The 12782-nt window shown below is 47.2% G+C and overlaps 1 protein-coding gene and 1 pseudogene across 1 annotated transcript in view; both read right to left on the bottom strand.

Annotated features, from left to right (window-relative positions):
• SLC6A7 (solute carrier family 6 member 7) overlaps nt 1-12782 on the bottom strand; it is a 237857-nt gene that overhangs the window by 198225 nt on the left and 26850 nt on the right. The window lies entirely within an intron of this gene.
• LOC141132535 (voltage-dependent calcium channel gamma-like subunit pseudogene) lies at nt 4635-6228 on the bottom strand (annotated as a pseudogene).

Raw genomic sequence — 12782 nt, 5'->3', positions numbered from 1 at the left:
CAGAAAGTAGAAGCTGGAAAATTGTCTATTAGGGTATGAGAGGATACAGAAGGTGGAAGAACTTACAACCTGTTGGGGTATAAAATTGAATACAGAAGATGAAGAAGTGCCTACGTTTGGGGTGGTCACTACCTCATGTTGTTAACGTGCACTTGTTTTTCTAATAAAGAATGTAATTAGCGAGTTCTGGTGTTATTAGACTGCCCGGAAGTTAGGAAGGGGTTAAGGTTGCCAACTCTCGGTTGTTTATGGCTCTGCCCCCTTGTGGTGGGCCATAAATACAAGGGGAGGTAACGTAGATGGGTCCTTAGGTCTTGGATAGGAAAGTACAAGGAGAACTGCAGCCACATGTAGCTCTACTTTTGAGGGGGGCTTCTCCCACCTTATGGGGTATACAGTTGGGGTACCAAAGATGATTCATGGACTTTGCTGAAAGGATTTTTCTGATCTAAGAGGTATGAACTGGGCAGTCTGAGCTAGAATGTACTAGGACTGTGTATAAAGCCACCTGTGAGAGATTGTGTGACTGTCACATTAATTTATGTACCTGCGGGAAGTTTACAGTAAATGTTCTAAATAGGAATGTGCAAATACCGAGTATTTTCACAAGTACTGGTACTCATGAAAATGCTTCCGATGCCGAAGCTGATACTTTGCAGCGCGATTTGCGTCCACACAAAATGAATGGGAGCAAATCGCACTGTAAAGAGCCGCATATGATTTGAACAAGAATGCACTGCTCCTATATGTGTGATCCCAGTAAAGAAAGTGGAGCACCATGTAGTACAGCAATAGGCAGTTGATTAAAATGTTATAACAACTCACAAAGTGAATATCTAGTCAAATCCATATCTGCAGTGTCCCTGTCCCCCCAATGATAGCAAACCTCAGCCGCTGGAGGTGCTCACAGGGCTGGAGGAAATGTTCCGGCAGTCCGCCCCCAAGCTGTCATCACTTCCGCCTTATATGCACAGGAGTCTTGGAAATTCTTATCCAGACCCTGCACCCTGCACTTTCTGCTTACCAGCTCCACCCTCAGCTTCTTCCCGGCAGCAGCACATAGTAAGGGTGGTGCACTATGATGTAAGGGAGGGTGAGGGGACTCTTGAGTTCTGATGGTGGGGGGGCTCTGGACATCTGATGTAATTGGGGTTTGGGGTGCTCTGGACATCTAAAGATAGGACCGGCCCTTTTATCAATGCTGATGTGGTCCGTGAATCATTTACAGCTAATTAGGGTAATTACAGAGTACTGTAATACAGAGGTTTTTAATTCCTCAGAGAAGTAGTAATTTAGAAGATTTTCTTGAGGTGAAAATATTTGTGTTGTTTTGCTTATATATAATAGTTTATCTAGGTCCGGGTTTGGTGTTAATCTAGCTCAGGATAAAACATGCCTGCATACTTAGATGTGCCTCTTTTATTCACCAACCATGTGTAAGAGAAGCCCGGTGGACAAGCGCGCATTGGCGCGCAGGAGGGGGCATGCCAGTGTATGCACAAGAAGAGGCATGTATTGGCGCATGCGTGAGCGCATGCGGGTGCGAGCAGTCGTGTGCGCACACACGTGCATGCACTGGCGCCAGTCAGCCTATTTAAACCAAGCAATGACACACACATATTGCTGAGTGGTCTTTCAGCTTGTTCCTGTTTACCTGTGCCATGATCTGTTCAAGTTACCTGTGTTTGATCCGGCTTCCCCTGTACCTGCCTTTGAACTTCCGCCTGCCTACCTGTGACCTTGGCTTGTGTTTGACTCCGCTCCTGTCTCATGCTCCTGTACCTCGCTGCCCGACTGTGTACCGAACCTGGCCTGTATCCTGTCTCCGTTTCAGCCTCACGTTACTGTACCTGCTCCAGTTTCCAGTACCTGTGCAGTGATCTACGGACATCGGGTTCCTGTCAAGCCTCAGCTGGTGTCACCTGCTAAACCGGCCCTCGTGCCACTCTGTGTCCTTCACCCCCTGTCATCTCTATCAGGGGCATTGGACAGGAGGTGAAAGAGAAGCCCTCTCTACAGCTCGATCTCCACCAGGAACATGACAGTACCACTAAGCCAGATGTCGGAGATCGAGAGAGGGGCTTTGCCTCTGAAGACACTATGTCAGCAACTTGCCTCTCTTACCCAGGCAATCCGTACCTTGCAAGAAAGCTACCACCAGCTGGAGAATCGCATCCAATCCACGGCCCTCACCTCAGCAACTTCAGCACCTGCTACTGCACCTGGCCATTTCACATCTGAACAGACTGCTCCCAAATCCACAGGATCTATGCTACCACTGGAACCCTGAGTTCCTGCACCAGAGCGATTTTCAAGCAACCGGCACAAGTCCTGGGCATTTAAGAACTCTTGTGAACTTTACTTTGCCCTGCAACCAAGAACTTTCTCACTTGAAACCACCAAGGTGGGTTTTGCCATATCCTTGCTTCTCGGGGAATCACAGTCTTGGGCCCATCAGCTCATGAAACAGAACAGTGCAATCTTGGACTCTCTCTCTTCATTCTTTGAGGCGATGGCTCAGCGATGACAACCAACATTCAGCTACTGCAGAGTCTACTCTCCATACACTACGGCAAGGTCACCGACCCGCTGAGGACTATGTTGCTGAATTCTGTCTGTGAGCCACTGATACAGGTTGGAACGACACAGCCCTATGGCATCAATTCCACCTTGGCCTGTCTGAAGGGTTCAAAGACTAACTTGCTCGAGTGGGGGTCCCCAGTTCCCTCCATAGCCTTATTTGCCTTGCCATTCAACTTGATCGTAGATTCAGGGAAAGGAGAACAGAGAGAGCTGGCGGAACCACTAAGCCCACAAATCTTCAGGCAAAGCCTCTGCAACTAGGACTTTTGCGTTCTTCACTTACTCGTGAAGAAAAGCTACGAAGATGCCAAAATAACTTGTGTCTATATTGTGGGGTAGCGGGTCATTATCTTCAAAACTGCCCTGTAAGGCCCACAAGGACCAAGACCATTCCCTCTACGTACCTGGCCAACTATTCTGCGGGAAAGGGATCTGCTCATGTCACCTTGTTCCTGTCACTTCAGTTCCCGGAAGGAACATCCAGGTACCAGCTATAATTGACTCTGGAGCTGCTTCATGGATAAAGACTTTGCCCTAAATCACCAAATCCCTTTGCAAGTAAAGACACACTAGTTAGCCATCGATCTGGCCGAAGGATCCCCTCTCAGGTCTGGGCATGAGACTTGCCCGCTGATGGCTGTATCCAATATTGGTCACTGGGATACATCTGGACATTATTCCATCTCCTCTGTTTCCCATTATCTTGGGAATCCCCTGGTTACAAGCCCACAATCCACGGATAAACTGGACATCAGGGGAAATGACTTTTCCATCCACCTACTGCCAGCAATCCTGCCTTCACTCCATTCCTATGGGACCTGCTCCCATCCTGGGAGTACATACTAATTCTCCTGTGTCACAGCTCATCCCTGCAGCGTATCATGAATTCCTGGAGGTCTTCGACAAACAGAAAGCAGACATCCTGCCACCTCACAGCCCGTATGACTGCCCAATTGAACAGGAACTGAAATACCTTTCGGGCGCATTTTCCCTCTTTCTGAAGTGGAACTCAAAACATTACGTCAGTACATTGATGAAAACCTGGAGGAGGGCTTCATCGGACCTTCCACGCCCCCCGCGGGTGCTAGAATCTTCTTTGTAGAAAAAAAGGATCATACCCTGCGTTCCTGTGTTGATTACCGGGAATTAAATAAAATTACCATCAAAAACAGATATCCTTTACCCCTGGTCCCGGAACTATTTCAACGCTTCAAAACCTCTACTATATTTACAAAGCTTGACTTATGAGGCACCTATAATCTAGTGGGGATCCGCGAAGGGGATGAATGGAAGACGGCCTTCCACACTAGATTCCGACATTATGTTTTTTTTTTTTTTTTTTTTCTGAATTTAATGAGATTTATTTCAATTCAACTGAACTGAGAGGAATTCGAGTTTTATTAGTCATCCTCTGAAAATGCTCTTTGCCTGGCTGTCGGTGGCCTCCATACTTAATGGGTCGCTGTAATCAGCCCTCAAATTAGAAAGTGAAAAGTGCACATTAGTTCTGGGTCAGGGACAATACTGAATCCAGAGGATCATCATGACAGCCAGGCAGCCAGCATTTTCAGGAGGTCAGTGAGAGCCGTCCTCATATCCCTCTCAGGACATCACACATAGCAATCCAAAGTTAGCGACTTTGTCCTTCAGTTTCTCAAAAGGGTTTCCAGCTGGAGATCCACCAACCAGAAATCTGTGCGGTCCCAGAAAAGTGCAGTCATAGAGCCAGGCACGGCGTATTCCTGGGAGTGTTAGAACGGAACAACATCGGGGATAAATAAGGAACCACTTCCAGTCCAGAGATGTCCGTCCTTTGCTGGGCGCAGAGCCTCGTGGGCGGAGCAGAGTGGATGGGGAGGAGTGGTGTGGGCGGAGCAGAGTGGATGGGGAGGAGTGGTGTGGGCGGAGCAGTGGATTGGTAGGAGTGGTGTGGGCGGAGCAGAGTGGATTGGTAGGAGTGGTGTGGGCGGAGCAGAGTGGATTGGGAGGAGTGGTGTGGGCGGAGCACAGTGGATTGGGAGGAGTGGTGTGGGCGGAGCAGAGTGGATTGGTAGGAGTGGTGTGGGCGGAGCAGAGTGGATTGGGAGGAGTGGTGTGGGCGGAGCACAGTGGATTGGGAGGAGTGGTGTGGGCGGAGCAGAGTGGATGGGAAGGAGTGGTGGGGGCGGAGCAGAGTGGATTGGGAGGAGTGGTGTGGGTGGAGCAGAACGGGCGTCCACTAAGGGGACATAAATCACATTTCAGTCTCCATTGTGCATCGTGTTCATTCCGTCTGCTCCTCAGTGCATAGGAAGAATGTGCTGTCCCTCCCCCCAGGGGTTGTAGGGGCCCCAGAAGTGGTTATCCTTTATCTGCAGAGTTCCTCTGGGCCTCAGAGAAGGAGTCACTTATTATAATTATCAGTTCTGCTGGGGCTGGGCCCCAGAGGAGGAGGAGTCACCGCTTGTCTGGAGAGCTCCGCTGGGCCCCAGAGGAGGAGGAGTCACCTCTCATCTGCAGAGCTCCGCTGGGCCGCAGAGGAGGAGGAGTCACCTCTCATCTGCAGAGCTCCGCTGGGCCTCAGAGAAGGAGTCACGTATTATAATTATCAGTTCTGCTGGGGCTGGGCCCCGGAGGAGGAGTCACCTCTTGTCTGGAGAGCTCCGCTGGGCCCCAGAGGAGGAGGAGTCACCTCTCATCTGCAGAGCTCCGCTGGGCCTCAGAGGAGGAGTCACTTATAATAATTATCAGTTCTGCTGGGGCTGGGCCCCAGAGGAGGAGGAGGAGTCACCTCTTATCTGCAGAGCTTTGCTGGGCCCCAGAGGAGGAGGAGTCACCTCTCATCTGCAGAGCTCCGCTGGGCCTCAGAGGAGGAGTCACTTATAATAATTATCAGTTCTGCTGGGGCTGGGCCCCAGAGGAGGAGGAGGAGGAGGAGTCACCTCTTATCTGCAGAGCTTTGCTGGGCCCCAGAGGAGGAGGCGCCTCTATCCCGTACAGAAGTCATGCTGTCAAGCGATTCAGGTAAAGTCCACTGATGGCGTTGAGGAAGAAGAGGAAGACGGCCAGGAACTGGGCCCAGAAGGTCAGTGTGAAGGTTGCGTAGATGGCGACGTCCCTCAGCAGGAAGACGTAGGTCATGGTCCCCACGGTAGACAGGAGGAACGTGGCCAGCAGCATGGCACAACCTACAGCCCACCTCTTGCGGCAATGGCCATCATCACACAGCTGGGACACCATCATCAGCTCCATTCCGAAGATGGCCAGGACCACCGCCAGGCACACGGAGGTGCGCACCACCACCATCACGTTGCTTAGGCTGAGCGCCTCCTCGGAGCACGGTGGATCCTGGTTGGGTCTGCAGGTGTCCCACACCCCGAAGAGGTGCCGCCCGGGGGCCGAGAGCCAATTCCCATCGCAGATGGAGATGGAGGAGAGGGCGATGGCCATTCCCGCGCTCAGCGTTATCAGAACTCGCAGGAACGTCTCGAAGAACTTCTGGGATCTGATCCGAGGACTCATCTTCTTCTGCAGCTGCACCACTATGGCGGTCATCCTGCAGCAGTGGCCCCCGGGGTGTCAGCACTGGGCAGGTGACAATCACATTCTGGGCTGGAGCTGCTTTGTAGCTGAATCAGCAGTTCTGCCCAGGAAGGGATAGGAGGGGGAGGGGGAGGAGGAGCAGATTCCGACATTATGAATACCTCGTTATGCCTTTTGAGTTGTGCAATGCTCCAGCAACATTTCAGCATTTCATCAATGATATTTTCAGGGACTTTCTTGATCTTTTCCTGATTGTATATCTAGACGATATCCTCATCTTCTCTACCTCCATCACAACATACCATGGACACATCAGAAAGGTTCTCGGACGATTAAGAGATCATGGACTATACGCAAAGGCCGAGAAGTGTGAATTTGAAAAAGACGATTCAATTCTGGGTCTTATCATTTCCACTTCAGGTATTTCCATGGATCCCCAGAAGGTCAAATCTATCCTCGAATGGCCCATTCCTACAGACAGAAAGAGCACACAGAGGTTTATAGGATTTGCCAACTTTTACCGCAAGTTTATTAAGAACTTTTCTGCTATCATTTCTCCTGTTACCCAGCTGACAAAACAGAATGCCCATTTCCAGTGGACACCTGCAGCACAAGCAGCATTCGATCAGGTAAAGACTCTGTTTACTACAGCACCTATCCTGCAACACCCAGACCCTGCATAGCTATAAGTCCTTGAGGTGGATGCTTCGGAGAATGCCGTGGGTTCCATCCTGTCACAGCACCAAGGAACGAAGTCCCTGTTACATCCCATTGCTTTCTTCTCTAGGAAACTCAGCCCTGCAGAAAGGAATTACGACGTGGGAAATCGGGAGTTACTGGCCATAAAGACAGCCCTGGAGGAATGGCATTACTTGCTGGAGGGAGCAGCTCACCCCATTTTGATCTTTACCGACAACAAGAATCTCGAGTATCTCAGGACAGCCAAACGACTAAGACCTTGTTAAGCCAGGTGGGCACTATTCTTCTCCCACTTCTCCTTCCATATCACCTAGAGACCGGATACCAAGAATGTCAAGCCTGATGCGCTATCTTGCATGTATCCAGAGGGAGGAGAGGAACACCACCCAGCAGACACAATCCTGCCGGACCAAAGTTTCTTGCTACTACAAGTAGATCTTATATCTCAGCTTAAACAAGCATCCACAAGGGATGTTCTGCCAACAGGTGTCTGCCTCCAGGAACAAGAGGGGTTATTTCTGCACAACCAAAAGGTGTTTGTACCCCCAAGTCTGCACCCCAAGATCCTTAGCCTGTGTCATGATCATCCCTTGGCGGGACATTTTGGGATAACTAAGACAGTAGAACTAGTGCAACGTTCCTTTTGGTGGCCAGGTTTAAGGTCTGAGTGCAAGGATTATGTTAGTACTTGTGTAGTCTGCATCCGAAACAAAAAAAAAACAAGACCAAATCTTGGGGTCTGTTAAGACCTCTGCCTATTCCCAAGAGACCCTGGGAAATGATCAATATGGATTTTATTGTTGAACTCCCTCCATCTGAAAGGTTCACTATCATCTTCGTGATCGTGGACAGATTAACGAAGATAGCCCATTTCATTCCTATGTTAGGAACCCCCTCAGCAACAGAAACCACCCATAACTTCATCAAGGAAGTGGTTAGGCTTCATGGGGTACCCAGCAGCATCACTTCCGATCAGGGAGTACAGTTCATGTCTAGGTTCTGGAAAGATCTTTGCAGGATGCTAAGGATCGAAACTTGTTTCTCGTCAGCCTATCACCCGCAGACGAATGGGCAAACAGAGTGAACACATCAGACTCTGGACTCTTCGGTGCTTCTCATCCTTTGCCCAAGATGACTGGGCATCACTGTTCCCCCTGGCTAAATTTGCATACAATAATGCGGTTCATTCGGCTACGGGATAAGCCCCGTTTTTTGCGAATTATGGGTACTTCCCAGTCTTCATACCCGACATCTTGCCTGATTCCCCGGTCCCTGCAGTCCAAGAAAGAATAAATGCCCTTCAGTCAAATAACAAAGTATTGCAAGACATCATTTCCAAAGCTCGGGACAATAAAAGATTTTTTGACAGAAAGAGAAGAGGAGACCTGAAGCTTCAAGTAGGGGACAAGGTTTTGCTCTGAGTAGAGAGCTGCTGCCTGTCAATCAGCATCTCTCCTCCACGCTCTTTGGAGCGCTGAGCTGTGGAAGGGCGGGGAGCGGCTGTGTCAGCAGCTCGCTGAGGGGCTGAGACGGCTATCAGTCCAGGCACCTGGCGGATCCAGACTTCCAGAGTCGGGATCACGCGGTGCCTGGACTGATTTCTGTGACGTCAGCAGAGAGCGGACTTCAGCCCGCTTTCTGCTGGAAATATGTCACAGGAGTGCAAAATTAATTGCACTCTTGTGACCCGTAGGAGAAGCCCAGCCAAACGAGCTCAGGCTGGACTTCTCCTTTAATATTACTAAATGACTAAATTCACTTAGCTCAAGTGTGAATGGGGCTCTAAGGTAGCAACGCATGGCTCGATTTTCCAGTCTATTCCCCATATATGCTAACAGCTTGGATGGAGGAATCTCCACTGCCAGACCTGTGGCTGTCTGAATACAATAGTACAGACAAACATTTACAACATATAACGGGATGCAGTCTCTTTGGCCGATAATTTTCCACTCGGCTCAGTCAATTTTTAAATTGACTTCTGTCGAGTCAGTTGGTGCTTGCAGGGCCCCCCACAGCTTCAAATTCAACAGGAATCAGTCAAAATTTGAGCCAAATATGGCAAACTTTACTGTGACAGCTAAATTTGTGTCAGACAGGGTTGCCCACAGATAACCTATTTAGGACCGCCCACCCACATTGTACTGCGGACAGGTGGCTCCTACAGGCACAGTGACGTACCTGCACGACGCTGGCCTCTTCCCAGTACAGGACGAGTGCACACACAGCCCCCCCCCCCATCAATCACATCGCTGTGATTAGATTTTGTCAGCAGGTCCTGGCCAATGAGGGGAGATGAATAAAGATTTTTTGTGCAGCACATAATACACACATTAACACTTGTTAGGCACACACTTAACCCCCTTGATTACCCTGAGATGTTAACCCATTCCCAGCAAGTGTCATTAGTACAGTGACAGTGTATAGTATTATCACTGATCACCGTATTAGTATGATGTCAGTGTCAGTTAGTCAGTTAGTCAGTTCCTGCCCAGTGTCAGTTAGTGTCAGTTTGCCTGCTGCACTATCACAGTCTCACTATAAATCACTGACCACTGCCATTACTAGTATAATATATAAATATATATATATATATATATATTCCAGTGTATATATACAGTATATATACCATACATTTTAGATGCTATAACTTTCACACAAAGCAATCCATATACACCTATTGGGATTTTTTTTTTTTACCTAGAATTTTGGGAGAATACATTTTAGCCTAAATTTATGAAGAAACTAGATTTTTTTTGTATATGTTTTATAGAACGTAACAATAAATATATATATATATATATATTTTCTTTTTTCAAAATTTTTGGTTGTTTTTCATTTATATAATAAAAGATAAAAAATGCAGTAGTGATCAAATAACACAAAAGAAAGCTCTATTTGTATTAAAAAAATGATATAAATGTAATTTGAGTACAGGGCTGCATGACCATGCACTTACCAGTTAAAGTGGCGCAATGCTAAATAGCAAAAAATGCCCTGGCCATGAAGGGGGTAAAATCGCCCAGAGCTGAAGTGGTTAAACAGGAGAGATCTTCAGCAGGCTGATCTACAATTGTAAGAAGACAGCTTTACATTTGTGAAACCTCTTTGCAACAATTTGCAAATATAGTTATTTACTCAAGCCTTTATCAGTACTATGGATTATCCGTCTTGACATAAACAAGACAAGGCTTACAAACTGTTGTTGTATATTATCCTCCGTTTACTATTGAAAATCACTTGGTGGTTGCTGTGGTAACTGAGAGCAATGATGCCATTATTTCCTGCAAATTTCAGGTCATCGAAAACAATACACAAATGTGCTGCCTTGGGTTATTAAGAAAAATAGAAAGTAATAAATATTTAACTTTAGATAGCTGAGGTTCAGAGACAAAGATACGCTCTGCGACTCTTCAGAACTGCAATGGAATATAAACGATGGTGTTCAGAGCAAATTCCGTCTAACGTAGACGTCATCATGTCCATCTTATATGCTCACGGGAATGTAAAGCTTAATTAGGAATAAAGCCTCTTGTGTTATGCTTCAAGAGAGGTAATAAAGAGGCAGAAGGTAATAGGATAGAAAAAAATTAAGGAAAAATTGCAAACATTTTCTGTTTCAATATTTTTATTGAAGTTTCAAGAATCACAACAAGCCATGGTTTGCCCACGCAGCGGGCGACATTGGACAGGCACGTAAAGGAACAGAGTATGAACACGTTAACAAGTAACATTACCCAAAAACTGTTACCAGGACCATAGAGGACCAGGTTAAGAATTAGGCAGATATCACAGGCTATATTACTCTGTTATCTGGAGGACAGCAATCTACATGAATAGCCTTCATATCGGGTATGAAGGGAAAAGGTAAGAAACAGAAAGAGAAGAAAAGAGCAAGAAAGAAGAGAGAAGAGGAGAGCTGCCCCAAGAAAGGGTGAGTAGCACAGACGCAGGACTTGTACAAACAAGGTTTAAAGTTGACCAGAGATAGTCGGGGGCAGGGACGGGATGGAGTAACTTGTGCACGGTTCCCAGATTTTCAAACATTTTGCATGCAGATCCTTCAATATACTGGACATCTGCTCATTAACCATCAGAGCGGTCATTCTAGTTTTTGCCCCCTGGAAAGCAACCAATGGAGTCTTCCAGACGTGGACAATGGTTTGCTTGGCAGAAATTAAAAGGTATGAGGCCAATTTCTCTTGGGGTGCGAAGAGGCCCGGTATAGGGCAATGTAAGAGAACCAACCAGTTATCCTTTCGGACTGCCACATGAAATAACGTCTGCAATAGGCCAGAGACCCTGGACCAGAAGTCAATCAAATGTGGGCAAGACCACCATATATGTAGGACATCCCCACAATTCTGAAAACATCTGTCACTGCTGCCAGGCTAAGCATGAGCAAGCCTAGCCGGGACCTAGTACCACTGCAGGAGCACTTTATAAGCGGCCTCGAGGGTGGTAGTGTTGAAAGAACATTTTGCTATTGTCGTCCAGGCCTTACTCAATTGCAAACATTTTCAATCTGTTTAAATGGGTATATAAACCCTAATGCCCTGTACACACGGTCGGACTTTGCTCGGACATTCCGACAACAAAATCCTAGGATTTTTTCCGACGGATGTTGGCTCAAACTTGTCTTGCATACACACGGTCACACAAAGTTGTCGGAAAATCCCATCATTCTAAACGCGGTGACGTAAAACACGTACGTCGGGACTATAAACGGGGCAGTGGCCAATAGCTTTCATCTCTTTATTTATTCTGAGCAGGCGTGGCACTTTGTCTGTCGGATTTGTGTACACACGATCGGAATTTCCGACAACGGATTTTGTTGTCGGAAAATTTTATATCCTGCTCTCAAACATTGTGTGTCGGAAAATCAGATGGAAAATGTGTGATGGAGCCTACACACGGTCGGAATTTCCGACAACAAGGTCCTATCACACATTTTCCGTCGGAAAATCCGACCGTGTGTATGGGGCATAACAATGAATGTCTTTTATTTGCTACATTTTGGTCTGTTAAACATACCATTGAAAGAGTTTTGGTATACCTGAGAAATGCAAAAAATACCTTTTGATTTTACTAGCTGATAAGCTGTGCGCTCTGCATGTACTGCATTCAGGGCTGCCATTAGAAATCATGGCAGGACACCCAAAATTATATTTTTGCTAAAAAAACACTAAAACCATTATTAGCAGACACAAACACAACATAACTTACACAATTCCAACTAAATATAAATGATAAAACTGTATTGCGTTAATAAATAAAGCTGTCTGTGTGAATGAGGTATTGGGGCTCATTCACATGGGCATTACAATTGTAAACACTAGACATATTTACAAACATTCAGCCTATTCAAAATGGAGAAAGTGCTTCTACCCCGTTGTGAATGGACTGAACAGTTGTAAATACAGCAGGAAGAAGGATCAGCAGATTGAAAATGAAGGGTCTTAAAGTGCCACTGGCCACCTTTTATAGAGTAAAACACATTTTAACCACTTGCCGACCAGCGCACAATGATGTACGTCGGCTCAATGGCACGGCTGTGCAAATGGGCGTACCTGTACGTCCCCTTTAAATCACGGGTGAGCATGCCCGCGGGTCCCGCGGACTCGATGTCCGCCGGTGTCCCGCGATCGTGACAGGGAGAGGCAGAACGGGGAGATGCCTATGTAAACAAGGCAATTTCCTGTTCTGCCTAGCAACATGACAGGGATCTACTGCTCCCAGTGATCGGGAGCAGTCATCTCTGTCATGTTCTAGTGAGCCCATCCCCCCTACAGTCAGAACACAGTGAGGGAACACAGTTAACCCCTTGATCGCCTCCTAGTTTTTAACCCCTTCTCTGGCAGTGTCATTTACATAGTAATCAGCGCATTTTTATAGCACGGATCGCTGTATAAATGCCACTGGTCCCAAGATAGTGTCAAAAGTGTCCGATGTGTCCGCCGCAATGTCGCTTTCACGATAAA

Source organism: Aquarana catesbeiana, linkage group LG03 (genome assembly GCF_042186555.1).
Source record: "Aquarana catesbeiana isolate 2022-GZ linkage group LG03, ASM4218655v1, whole genome shotgun sequence".
NCBI lineage: Eukaryota > Metazoa > Chordata > Amphibia > Anura > Ranidae > Aquarana > Aquarana catesbeiana.
The sequence above is the reverse complement of the archived record's forward strand: the minus strand, read 5'-3'. Positions and strand labels throughout refer to the sequence as shown.